Consider the following 12,187-nt stretch of genomic DNA (forward strand, 5'->3'; position numbering starts at 1 on the left):
CCCAGGGAAGAGCACACCAACTGATTATCTAATACCAAATGGTCAGCCCTGAAAACATGGATGTACAAGTAACACATAGACTTAACAGGTGATATGTGTGTGTATGCCTATATGTACGTAACAACAATTAGTGGGGGGGAAAAAACAGGCATGAATTTGAAAGAGACTAGAGTAAGGTTTGGTGGGAGAAAAAGTAAGAAGGAAATTATGTAACTATATTATAAAAAATAAAAGAAATAATTCCATCCAGTAGCCACTCAAGTATTCTTGAAGCCATCGATTTTCTCAACGTCACTGGCAGCACCTTCTCTATCCATTCTCCACTGGAGACAGCCTGGACTTCTGACACACCTCATTAACAAACCGTGAACTTACCCTTCCAAACCATTGTCTTTCCTTTAAACTGATTTATCAACAATTTAATCAGCACCTCTCATTTCCAGAATAATGAAAACTTTCGGCTGAGCTCTCCAAGTATTGTTCGTGGAAGCACTTCAAAATACTTAGCTTAGCTTTCTGCCTAGGGTACTGCCTGGGAAAATCTCCAGACTTTTCTCGTCATTAATAATTAGTGAGAAAATTCCCCAGTTTGTGAAATCAGAAAAAAAAAAAGACAGAAAAAAAATATATCCAAAGAAAATGGAATAAGGGAACAAAAGGTAATAAACAAAAATAAACCAAGAAGAAAACAAAACAGTTCAACAAATGAAGCAAAGATTAGCCTTTTGAAATGATTATTAAAATTAACAGATTCTTAATAAGTTGAAAGGGAGGAGAAGAGTTTCTGAAAATGGCAAATATTTTTGTTTTTATTTTTTTCAGGGTTTCTTATTTGCTTACTCCTGGGGTTTATTTAACAAAATAAAATATAATAAGATAAAAGGAAAAGAATCCTATCAAAGTTAGACAAGACAAACCAACAGAAAAATAAAAGGGCCCCAAAAGAAGGCACAAGAACCCGAGACTCAGCCAGGTGGTGGTGGCGCACGCCTTTAATCCCAGCACTCGGGAGGCAGAGGCAGGTGGATCTCTGTGAGTTCGAGGCCAGCCTGGCCTACAAAATGAGTTCTAGGGAAGGTGCAAAACTACACAGAGAAACCCTGTCTCGAAAAACCAAAATAATAATAATAATAATAATAATAATAATAATAATAATAATCTGAGACTCTTTTACACATTCAGGAATGCCATAAAAGTACTAAACTAAAAGCTACAGTATATATGCAAAGGACCTAGAGCAGACCGGTTGTAGGCCCTGTGATTTCTGCTTCAGTTTCTTTGAGTTCATATGAGCTTTGCTCATTTGTTTTAGAGGATCTTGTTGCCTTGGTATCCTCTGTCCCTTCCTTTTCCCAGGACTCCTTCTCAGCTCAGGATTCCCTGAGCTCTGCAGGGAGGGATGTGAAGGAGACATCTAATTTAGAGCTGTGTATTCCAAGGTCACACTCTGCATAATGTCTGACTGTGGGTCTCTGTATTTGTTCCCGTCTGCTGCAGAAGGTAGTCTCGCTAATGATGGTTGAATAAGACACTAGGTGGTAAGTATAGCAGAATAATCATTAGAAGTCATTTATTTTTACTTTTCTTTTAAATCCCATTGGTATCTGGGCTACCTAGACTCTGGCTCTTGGTCACCAAACAGTGTCAGATATGGGATCCATCTCATGGAGTGGGCCTTACGTCAAGTCAGTCATCAGTTGGTTACTCCCACAAGGTTTGTGCCACCATCCCCTTAGCATAGTTTGTGGGCAGGAGAGATTGTAGATCAAAGGCTTTTTGTGGGGGTTGATGTTTCCTTTTCTCTTTTGGCAGTCTGTAGAGTACCTATCCACGTCATAGACACTAGAACATAGGCGTGAAGTTTCTATGTAGGCACCAGCTCAACCATACCATGTGCTGGTGTGCGGGTGTTGTCTTCAGCAATAGGGCCTTACTGTCAGTTTGTGGAGAGCAACTTGCTTGAAGCTTGGTTTCGAGACAAGAGTTGGCCAGTAAGGCTCCATCTCCCTCATTTGGAGACTTCATTATGATTACCTTTATATACTATAGGAAGTTTCCACTGTACTAAGTTTTCATACCACCCCTAAAATACCCTTCAGTTCTAGCTATCTCTCCCCTCATTCCCTCGCTGAATCCCATCTCCCCTCCCCCTTCCTACCTAATTCTCCAGTTTTCTCCCCCCCCCCTCCAGTCCACCCATAAAATCTATTCTATTTTCTCCTCCTAGGGAGATCCATATGTGCCCCCTAACCTCTCTGTGCCTATGGATTGTAGCTTGGTTATCATTTATTTAATGGCTAATACATATGAGCAAATAAATAGCATATTTATCTTTCTTGGCCTGGGTTATCTCACTCAGGATGATGTTTTTCTAGTCCCATCCATTTGCCTGCAAATTTCATGATGTCATTTTTTTTATAAGAGCCAAGTAATACTCCATTGTGTAAATACATCACATTTTCTTTATCCATTGGCATCTAGATGGTTTCCAATTCCTGGCTATTATGAATAGAGCAGCAATAAACATAGCTGAGCAAGTACCCTTTGCTAGGAAGAAGCATCCCTTGGGTACATGCCCAAGAGTGGTACAGCTGGATTTTGAAGTAGATTGATTCCCATCTTTTTAGAAATTTCTATACTGATTTCCATAGTTGTTGTATAAGTTCGCACCCCCACCAGCGATAGAGTACTGTTCCCCTTGCTCCACATCCTAACCAGCATGAGCTCTCACTTGTATTATTGATCTTAGAGATAAAAATAGCATATATATTTTTAAATATCCAGAGTTGCAAATTCAACAGAAGTTAAAGGTCTAATAAAATAAGAAACATTTTCTGTCATATTTAAACAATTAGTTAAAACTGGGGTAATATCAAGGAAAATATGAATTGCTAAAACTGTGCTCAGAGGACATTGAAAACTAAATGTTTAGGTGCCATTGTGAAAACTAAATCTATAAAACCCAGCATTCAATCTCCAAATAATAAGTTTTGAAAACTTTGTTAGTGGCCTTCATTGACATTAATGAAGTATTTCTAGCTCAATGTGCTTTTAAGAAAAGGGGAAAAGTCATAGTTCTGTATTCACTATATGAACTCCAATATCAAAGGACAAAATGGCATGAAAGTCTGCAAGGTGGGCTCACTGACAAAGAGTTGCAAACTTCCTCGTGTCTTTTTAGTGTTTAAAGTGAAGGTTAAGGAAATAAATTATGACCAAAATGTGTATTTCAGGGATTGCAAGCAGTTTTTAATTAGAATATTAAATTAGGACAACAAATACATTGATGTATACTAATAATGGAATTCAAATATGAAATCTTTTAAACTGATGAGTACAGAGCATTAAGTGTCCCTCAATGCTCTTAACAAATTAGGAATATTGTTAAGATGTTAAACAGCTGTCTCGAGAAATATTTGTAGCAGACAGCCTCAAGACTAAAACAGCAGAAGCATTTTGTAATTAGTCATAAAGAAAGAAAGTATCCTCTTAATGCCATGTTTTAGTGATGTCCTAGACATTAAAAGCAGAATGCAAAAAGGATTTGTATGAGAATTGCAAAAGAAGAAAGCATTTTCATAAAATAATGTATGAAATCTATAAAAAAAAAACTGTATGAAATTACTTAGAAATACAGTTTATAAGATCCCTATAAAGTCAGGCGATGGTGGAGCATGCCTTTAATCCCAGCACTCAGGAGGCAGAAGCAGGCAGATCTCTGAGTTCCAGGCCAGCCTGAGCTATAGAGTGAGTTCCAGGAAAGGTGCCAAAGCTACACAGAGAAATCCTGGCTCACAAAACCAAAAAAAGAAAAAAAAGTCCCTATAAAAATAAGTTTTGCCGGGCGGTGGTGGCACACGCCTTTAATCCCAGCACTCGGGAGGCAGAGCCAGGCGGATCTCTGTGAGTTCGACGCCAGCCTGGGCTACCAAGTGAGTCCCAGGAAAGGCACAAAGCTACACAGAGAAACCCTGTCTCGAAAAACCAAAAATAAAAAAAAAAAGTTTCATTTCTGTATTTGATCAGAAAACAACATGAACTGTTAAGTTTAAAAGGTACCATGCCCACAGAAGCCCCCAAAACAATGAAGGCTTTTGCCTTTCTTCTTTGGTTGCAGACTAGAACTGAATAAGACCATTTTGCTGAAAGGACCACACACCTTGGCTGCATGATGTAGAGAAAACAAGATGGAGCTGAGCAAGAAGCTTCTTCCTTCCTGGTTTAGCTTTCACTGTGCCAGAAGCTTTTGGGGGAGAAGTTATTTATGGTCTTATCCAGCTCTGAACTCTACATACTATGAAACCGCCATTCCAAGCAAGGTGTGCCCATTTTTGCAATGTTGGCAATGCTGTTATGGGGGTAATTAACTGTTCTCTGACTGGATCTGAGGCTTCATCAGCAGGATGGAATCCATGACCAGTAGTATAAACTTGGTTAAAAAAAAAAATCCATAGTAAGGAAGATCATAGGTTTAGGGAGAATCTATGCACTGCTGTTTAACAACATTGACATAGTCTCAAAATGACCTCTAAAGACTTACGTTTATTCCCATATATTTTACTCTCAGTCTTAATCAGGGAAACCTTTGCTTCCAATGACTGATAGTAAATACAAACACATGGCAAGTGACAGTGAGGTGAACAGCTCCAAATAAGACACAACATTCTCTCTAAAGTTCATGGAACACTGCTGAAGAGACTGAAAGAATGTAAGTGCTAGAAGATACAGAGAAGGACTGTGAAATGGCATCTAATTGGCAAGACACAGCAGTGCAATCATCAAGCTGAGGTTTCCTATACTGAGTCTGCACATGACTGGGGCCATTAAAGTCAGGCATGGGTGTAGGCTGAATGGGTCCTACCACTTACTGCAGAAATATTTGTTAGTGATAGGCACTGGGAGTGGGAGAGTCATTAACCTCAGTTGTGGACCCACTCATGAGCCTACCAGGCAACAACAGATAGCTCTTATCCAGTACCCACACACATGACTGTGGTTTAAACTAAATGAGTCACAAATCAAAATCAAAAGTCACAGAACTTCAAAAGCAATTTGTGGAGATTGAATGAGAAGGAAGTTAACAAGGATGAGGGATGACAGGGAGATAAAAAGTGTGTGGAAGAGAATAATCAGAATAAATCATAGATTTGTATAAAATTGTCAGATATCAAAATTGACCAATAAAAATATATCATAGCTCATAATTTTAAGTATATAAAATGCAAAAAGTCTAATAAAAATTTAAGACATTTACAAAACAGGTTTTATTTTTTATTTACTTTTTCTGTCTTCTTTTTTAAATTAATTCTTTGATACTTTCATATAATGAGTTTGACCGTATTCACCCCAAACCCTACTTATCCCTGATCCTACATAATCATTTTGTATCATCTTTTTCTTTGTAGCTTATATAATTTGATTTGTGTTGTCCATGTATTCTTCAGTAAGTGACCATTCATTGATATGCAATCACTTTTTCTTTTTAGCTAAAAAATTCACCATTGCATTAATTTGATATAATTTAGCGCCTTAAATATCAAAGATAATTTATAAGTGAACATCATTTCCTCGGGGCAGGGACAGATTTCAATATATATATATATACATATATGTGTATATTGTGTATATATATGTGTGTGTGTACATATATGTACATATTTAATATATATGTGTGTATGCATGAACTATAAAATTTAGATTCTGATATTTAAACTATAATAAGTTTAAATCTTTTATCCATTTTAAGACATACAATTATACCAAGATAAGAAAAATGGACTCTGTACGTAGTTGCAACAGAAACATTGTTTTTCTAAAAAACACAATAGAAAGCAGAATATGTAAAATAATTCACATTTACAGAAAGAAAAAGAAGAAAGAACAAGAAAAGGAGGGAAAGGAGAAAGTGGGAAAGAGAGATCCAGAGGATAGGGAAGGAGAAATTAGAGCTTAGTCATCAGTAGATATTTCACAGAAGAAACATAAAAATAAGCATGACATGAGTTAGCATTCAGAAAGTGCAAGGTTAAATCACATTACAAGTGTGTTGCCTGACACCCCAGAAACAATTCTCATATACTGTGAAACTAATCCATGTAATAGTCATTGGGAGGCCTAATAACACTGTTAATAAGAGGAAACTGAAAATAATTTAAAAGTCTATCAGAACCAGAATGGACAAATTATCTATGGTAGATTCCTAGTAAATGGAAATAAAAACTACAAAGAACGAAGTTGGTGAGTCACAACTCCATAGTCAGATGTTGTCAAGATATGGCACTGCATTCCCAAATAATATGCTCTGTTTCTTCCGAATTATAACTGTTTTTCCACTGGAAATTTGAAATTTGAAATTGCCTTCTTTTTCTTCCTGTGCCAATATGTTTTGTTCTGGTTTCAAATTTTTATAGCTTTGTCATGCAATTCACGAAAAATAATTATTTAAGGTTATTGTGTGGGTCTCTTTCCTGCACATATGTCTGTGCACCGTGTACATGCAGTTCTGGCAGAGAGAGTTGGATCCCTTTGGACTGGAGTTACCAACAGTTGGGAGACACCATGTGGGTTCTGCGAATCAAACTTGAGTCCTCTACAAAAGCAGTCAGTGCTCTTAAACACTGAGCCATCATCAGCTCATCTTGTAGTTCTTAAGTCTTAATTCTAATGGGCCTCATTTCCATAGCTCCTCTGTCAGGGGCTTTCAGTGAATGACTGCTGTCCTCTGGGGCTCTCCTGCTTTCATGTGTTCTCCTAATAGATTCAGTATTTTACTTTGCTTTTCTCTTACTTTTCTGTTCTATGTTCTCAAATACTTTCCAAAAACTGTGATAATATGGAAAATAGATATCTAAGTCATCACTTATCTGAAAATTGATCCTGTCTTCATACATGCTTTGTGTTCTCAGTATCTATTTTATGCAAGAACATACTGTCCCCCAACTTTTTATGGGAAAAAATCCAATCATTTAATGTGCAATCGTTCTGAGAATCTAAAACTTCATGGGACACAGGTAGGCTTCTTTTCTTCAGTGTGCTAGCCTCCTCAGTGAGGACTGTTCTATTATCTGGAAAATCCTAAAAAGGGCTTAATTGGGACCATGTAATTTGGGCTTTGGTTCTTCTTCATGTGGTGATTTCTTTTGGGATCAGAAGTCTAAATCATTCCTGTATGCTTGTATATCTAGGTGAGTCTCGCTCACTTCCACCAGATAGGAAAGTCCACCATGACAATCTTTGCATTCTTCTTTCCCACTTGGCTAGCTATAGCTGGAATGTTTCTCAGTTCTGCCAAGTCCCATGGTCCCATAGATGCTTATAAAATAATTATTCTGAGACTTATATTAATTATGAACTCTATGGCCTATGGCTTCAGTTTCTGGCTACTAACTCATCTTTAATTAACTCATTCCTATAAATCTATATATTGCCATGTTGCCATGGAATTACCAGTCTGCTGGCATCTTGTTGCTTCTTGAGTGGCAATCTGGTGTCTCCCCCAACTCTGCCTTTCTCTTTCCTGTCTCTCTCCTTGGATTTCCCACCTGCTTCTCAGCTGCCTTGCCATAGGCCAAAGCAGCTTATTTATTAACCAATGGGAACAACATGTATTCACAGCATACTGAAAGACATCCCCCCAGTAGCTAGCTTTGATTTTTTTCACATAAAGACCATTTAGGGATGTACACATAGACAATATTACAAGAAACCAAGCAAATACCACAGGTTTTTCTATGTTATACTTCCAGGGTCATGCAGTATCACTCTTACTCATCTGTTATAATGCAGAGCTAGGAGACACAGTCCATTTGGGAGTCATCTTTGCATGGTTAGACATCCTTTATTCTCAACCATCCCTACAATCCATGATTCAATTTAATTCATACTTTTTTATTTTGGTATGGGGACCTGACCCAGGATCTCATATATGCTACTAAGCACTCTATACTCCTCCTCCAATGACTTTAATACAATGTATGATGCTATTCCGATTTCTTATCCTTTAATAAAAGGCTCCGAGGCTCTGTTCTTTTATTAGTAGCTACAATTTTTAGCTTGTGACAGCTACTCAAATATTTGATATGCTTATTGAGCTTATTGAAAAACAAACCTGCTTCTGGTTCTCTGTATTTTGTCTGGATGCCTTAAAAAATGATGCTTTGCTATGTCAACAATAATAGAAAATAATTTTGAATTAAGAGCTCTGATGTCTCTAAAGTAACCTGGTTGTTGGCTTGTTTGCTTACCAGAGTCCTCAGTCTAGTCCTCTATGTGTTTGGAAACATGCATTCTTTTTGCTTCTTTCTTTTTTTTTTCCTTTTGTGACTTGTCTTTGTTGTTGTTGTTTTTGTTATTGTTTTATTTTTCCCCATATTTATTTATTTATTTTTCTGTTATCAGCTTGATACAGTATAAATTCTTATCCTAATAGTGAAATGTTTCATTGAGGCTTGCCCAGTAATTGAATAAACCCAAAACTTATTATAAGCCACAGTCATCCTAGGGTCCCCCCTGCTATATAGCCTCCCTGGTTCTGTGGGTTGCAGTCTAATTGTTCTTTGCCTTATATCTAGAATCCTCTTTCCTTGAGGCAATTTGCCTTGTTGAAGTGAAATTTCACCCTTAAAAAATACATGCCTGCCAACAAACTATGATCTTTCTCATTGACATTTAAGCTGAAGCCAGGCATTATCTTTGCATCAGCTGTGTTCAATTAAATTTCCCAGGCTGTTGCTGGTAACTGGATAAACATCTCATTCTTCTAAAATGTCCCAGATTTTTAAAACTATCAAGCAACATCACAGAAACCATTTCATATAACAATTTTAATTTAGATAATTATCACTATATATTCCTATTAGCTGCAACTGTTCTTATACCAGAATTTCTCCTCACTGAAGTTTACCACTTTCTTTTTTGTTATTTGCCCTTTGTTCAGCCTATTTGTGTAATAAATGTGGTTTTCTTTTCTGTACAATTTCAGATGGTACACCTCATGTTATGACATTTGCAGATTTAGTTACCAACTGCAAAACATCTGAGGCAAGTCAGAAAAAAAAAAAAAAATCCCTGAAATAGATTTGCTTTGCATTTGAAATGTATTTACTCATTGGGATGCAACATCTCATTTACAGCAGCGGCCTGTGGAAATTCCCAGTAGGTGTTCCGGGGCTGATAAACTCATTCCAATAAGTCTGTACTCAAATTAGCATAAAAGGAGCAATTGCAATCACTTACCAGAGTGCTTTCTTTTGTGCTTGGAAGCAACAGGAGGACTTAGGCATTTGTGCAGTTCAAAAATATCAGTTGAAAATAATGACTCTGCGTCCTTCTGTAAGGTCCAAGAAAGCTACAGGATACTGAAAAAATTAAACATCTCTAGAGGAGGAAATTAGACTCACCAGCTAAATGGATTTTAAAGGAGTTTGAATGCTACTGATTGCAAACAGGGGTGCTGAGGAGATTCAGTTTTTAAAAGGGGGAAATACACAGAAATATTCAGAATTAATTCAATATCTCTGAGATAAAGCAAACCCTAACCTTCAAGAGAAGTCATTCAATGCAGTCAACGATATTCCAAGAAGGGAAACTAGACAATATAGTGAACACAGGGATGTGGAAAGCAACATTTTCTCTTACTGTGTCTCTAGTTTTACATGCCAGTGCCCAAGGCTAACATCACTGGCAAGGATCCTCACACAAAAGTCTACAGTTACAGTAAAATATTATTGTCATATTTACACTTCATTGTTGTAGAACTATAGTGTTCAAATGACTACTTGAATTTACCTGGGTTTCCTTTTATTTTTGTGTTTTTCCCAGATTAAGAAACGTGTTAGATCAGTGTAGGATATAATGCCCAAATTCACAAATCATAAGCAGCAAAATCAGTACATGAACTAAAGCCTTCTGACAAATTGGCTTTTAAGAAATGTAATTGTTCAGAGAATCAAGAGATGACTCAGCATTTTAGAGCACTTGTTGCTCTTGCAGAAGACCCCGGTTTGATTCCCAGCACCCACATGGTAGCTTACAACCAACTATAACTCCAGTTCAGGCCATCAGATGCCCATCTCTGATTTCTGTGGGCATCAGGGCCACACATGGTACACATAAATATATGCAAAGGAAACATTCATTCAAATAAATCTAAAAAATGAAAATATGAGTATTAACCAATTAATCATCATAACGTGTTTCACAATTCTGGGTTTTACAATTTCACACCTGCACATATTGTGTTGTGATAGCATCCACTTTCCCGACTCCTGTCTCTTTTTGGCTTTCTTATTTCTCAATAGTTACTCATGATACTGAGAAACTCATGCCTTTTTATCAAATATTACAGCAGGTAAGTCAGAGAATCCCCTATGCCTATTTCTGAGTTTAGATCTTCTGTTGTTTGGATCCCTGGACTAAAAGAGCATTTCCATATTCATTTGGAAGATAAATTTGAATCCAGATCCAAAGTTGTGATTAAATGAAATGACAATTATCTTCTAAAATTCAACTTTGTATAGTTCCTTCAAAAATAATCAAATGTTTAATTGTGCTACTGTAGGAAAAAAGTGAAAAGATTGAAAAGTGAAACTTAAAACTATCACTTACTTTAAACGATAATTTTTAAAAAATGTTTTCAAATGGTCTAATAAAATCTCATTTCAAAAGATTAGTGAGCTCTTTTTATGGATCCTCCTAGTCAGTTGGCCATGGGAAGATGAAGATGAATATCTCCTTCCCAGCCACCAGCTGTCAGAAACACACTGAGTAGATGAGAAACACAAGCTTTGTACTTTCTATAAGAAGTAAATGGCCACAGGAGTAGCTGCTGAATCTCTGGGTGAAGATTGGAGGATTATATGATCCAAATCAGGGGTGGCAGCAACAAACAAGGTTTTCCCATGGAACAAGGTGTCTTGGTACATGCTAGACTGCACCTGCTATTGAGTAAGAGGCATTCTTGTTATAAACCAAGAAGAACTGGAGAGTGGAAGTGCAAGTCGGTTTGAGGATGTCAATCTTAGTGTTCTCAACTAGGTTATTGTGGAAAAAAGGGGGAGAAGGATATTCCTGGGCTGGCAGATACTATTGTGTCTTGGGAGCTGGGGTCTAAAAGGGCTATCAGAATCTGAAAGCTTTTCAGTCTCTCTAAAGATGACAATGTCCACCAATATGTTGTTAGAAAGCCCTTAAATAATGACATAAGAAGTCCAGGACCAAAGCACCCAGGAGTTGGAGTCTTGTTATTCCACATACTCTACAACACAAATGTCAATGTACTGATCTGAATAAACATTCACTAAGTGAGAAAGCAGCTGGAGAGTATGCTAAACTTTTGGCCAAAGAAAAACACCAGGAACAGATTACCAAGAGACACAGGCTGTCCTTGATGAGAGCTTCTTTTTCTGAGGCCAGTCAAAATTAAGTCTTGAAGAGTAAAAATAAATGATGAGATCTTGGAACAATAAAAGATTAGCGAAACAGAAATTTAGTAATGCAGTTTATTGCTATGGATATTTTATAGTAAAAGAATACTTGCCAGTGGAATATTTTGTTTCACAAGGCTTAAACAGAAACATGGAGTTTAATCTTCTAATAGTTATTGACTTAGACACATTTAAAACTCAGTGTTAGGAATTTGGGAAGGAGTGAGGTCTACAGAAGGTGCTGGAGGGGAGGAAGGGAGGTGTAGATATGATTTAAATGCAATATTCATGTTTAAAAGTCTCATAAAATTTTAAAAATTAAATTAAAAACTTAAATAAAATTTCTGCTAATAATATGAAGTAGAAAAGGGGGGAGTATTCTATAAACAGCCAAACAAGTATTAGAAGGTTAATCTCTCATTCAGAAAGACCAAACAGTATCATCTACTCAGTTCCTAATTTTGAGAACTCTATTTCACACAAGAAGAAATAAAAGGTCAAAAGATGTTGTAAATATTATAATAATATAAATATTAATGTATAAGAGATACTCACCATATGCTCATGTATGAAGAAATACCCCAAATAAATGAAGTTTATGAAGGCATTTACCAAGATGAGGTATTTTCTCACTATTAAAAAGACCTCCTTTCATTCAAGCAGTTCAGGTAGAGCCTGGATTAGATGATGAAATTTACTTCACAGTTGGACTCTGTGTGTCAGGTTCACTTGCTGGCAGCAGTCCATATTCATGGCAGGAGGCT

The 12,187-nt window shown here is 36.8% G+C and overlaps 1 pseudogene; it reads left to right on the forward strand.

Moving 5' to 3' along the window:
- Positions 1–10,714: 10,714 nt before the first annotated feature.
- LOC114702897 lies at positions 10,715–11,422 on the forward strand (annotated as a pseudogene).
- Positions 11,423–12,187: the final 765 nt, after the last annotated feature.

Source organism: Peromyscus leucopus, chromosome 11 (assembly GCF_004664715.2).
Source record: "Peromyscus leucopus breed LL Stock chromosome 11, UCI_PerLeu_2.1, whole genome shotgun sequence".
Lineage (NCBI taxonomy): Eukaryota > Metazoa > Chordata > Mammalia > Rodentia > Cricetidae > Peromyscus > Peromyscus leucopus.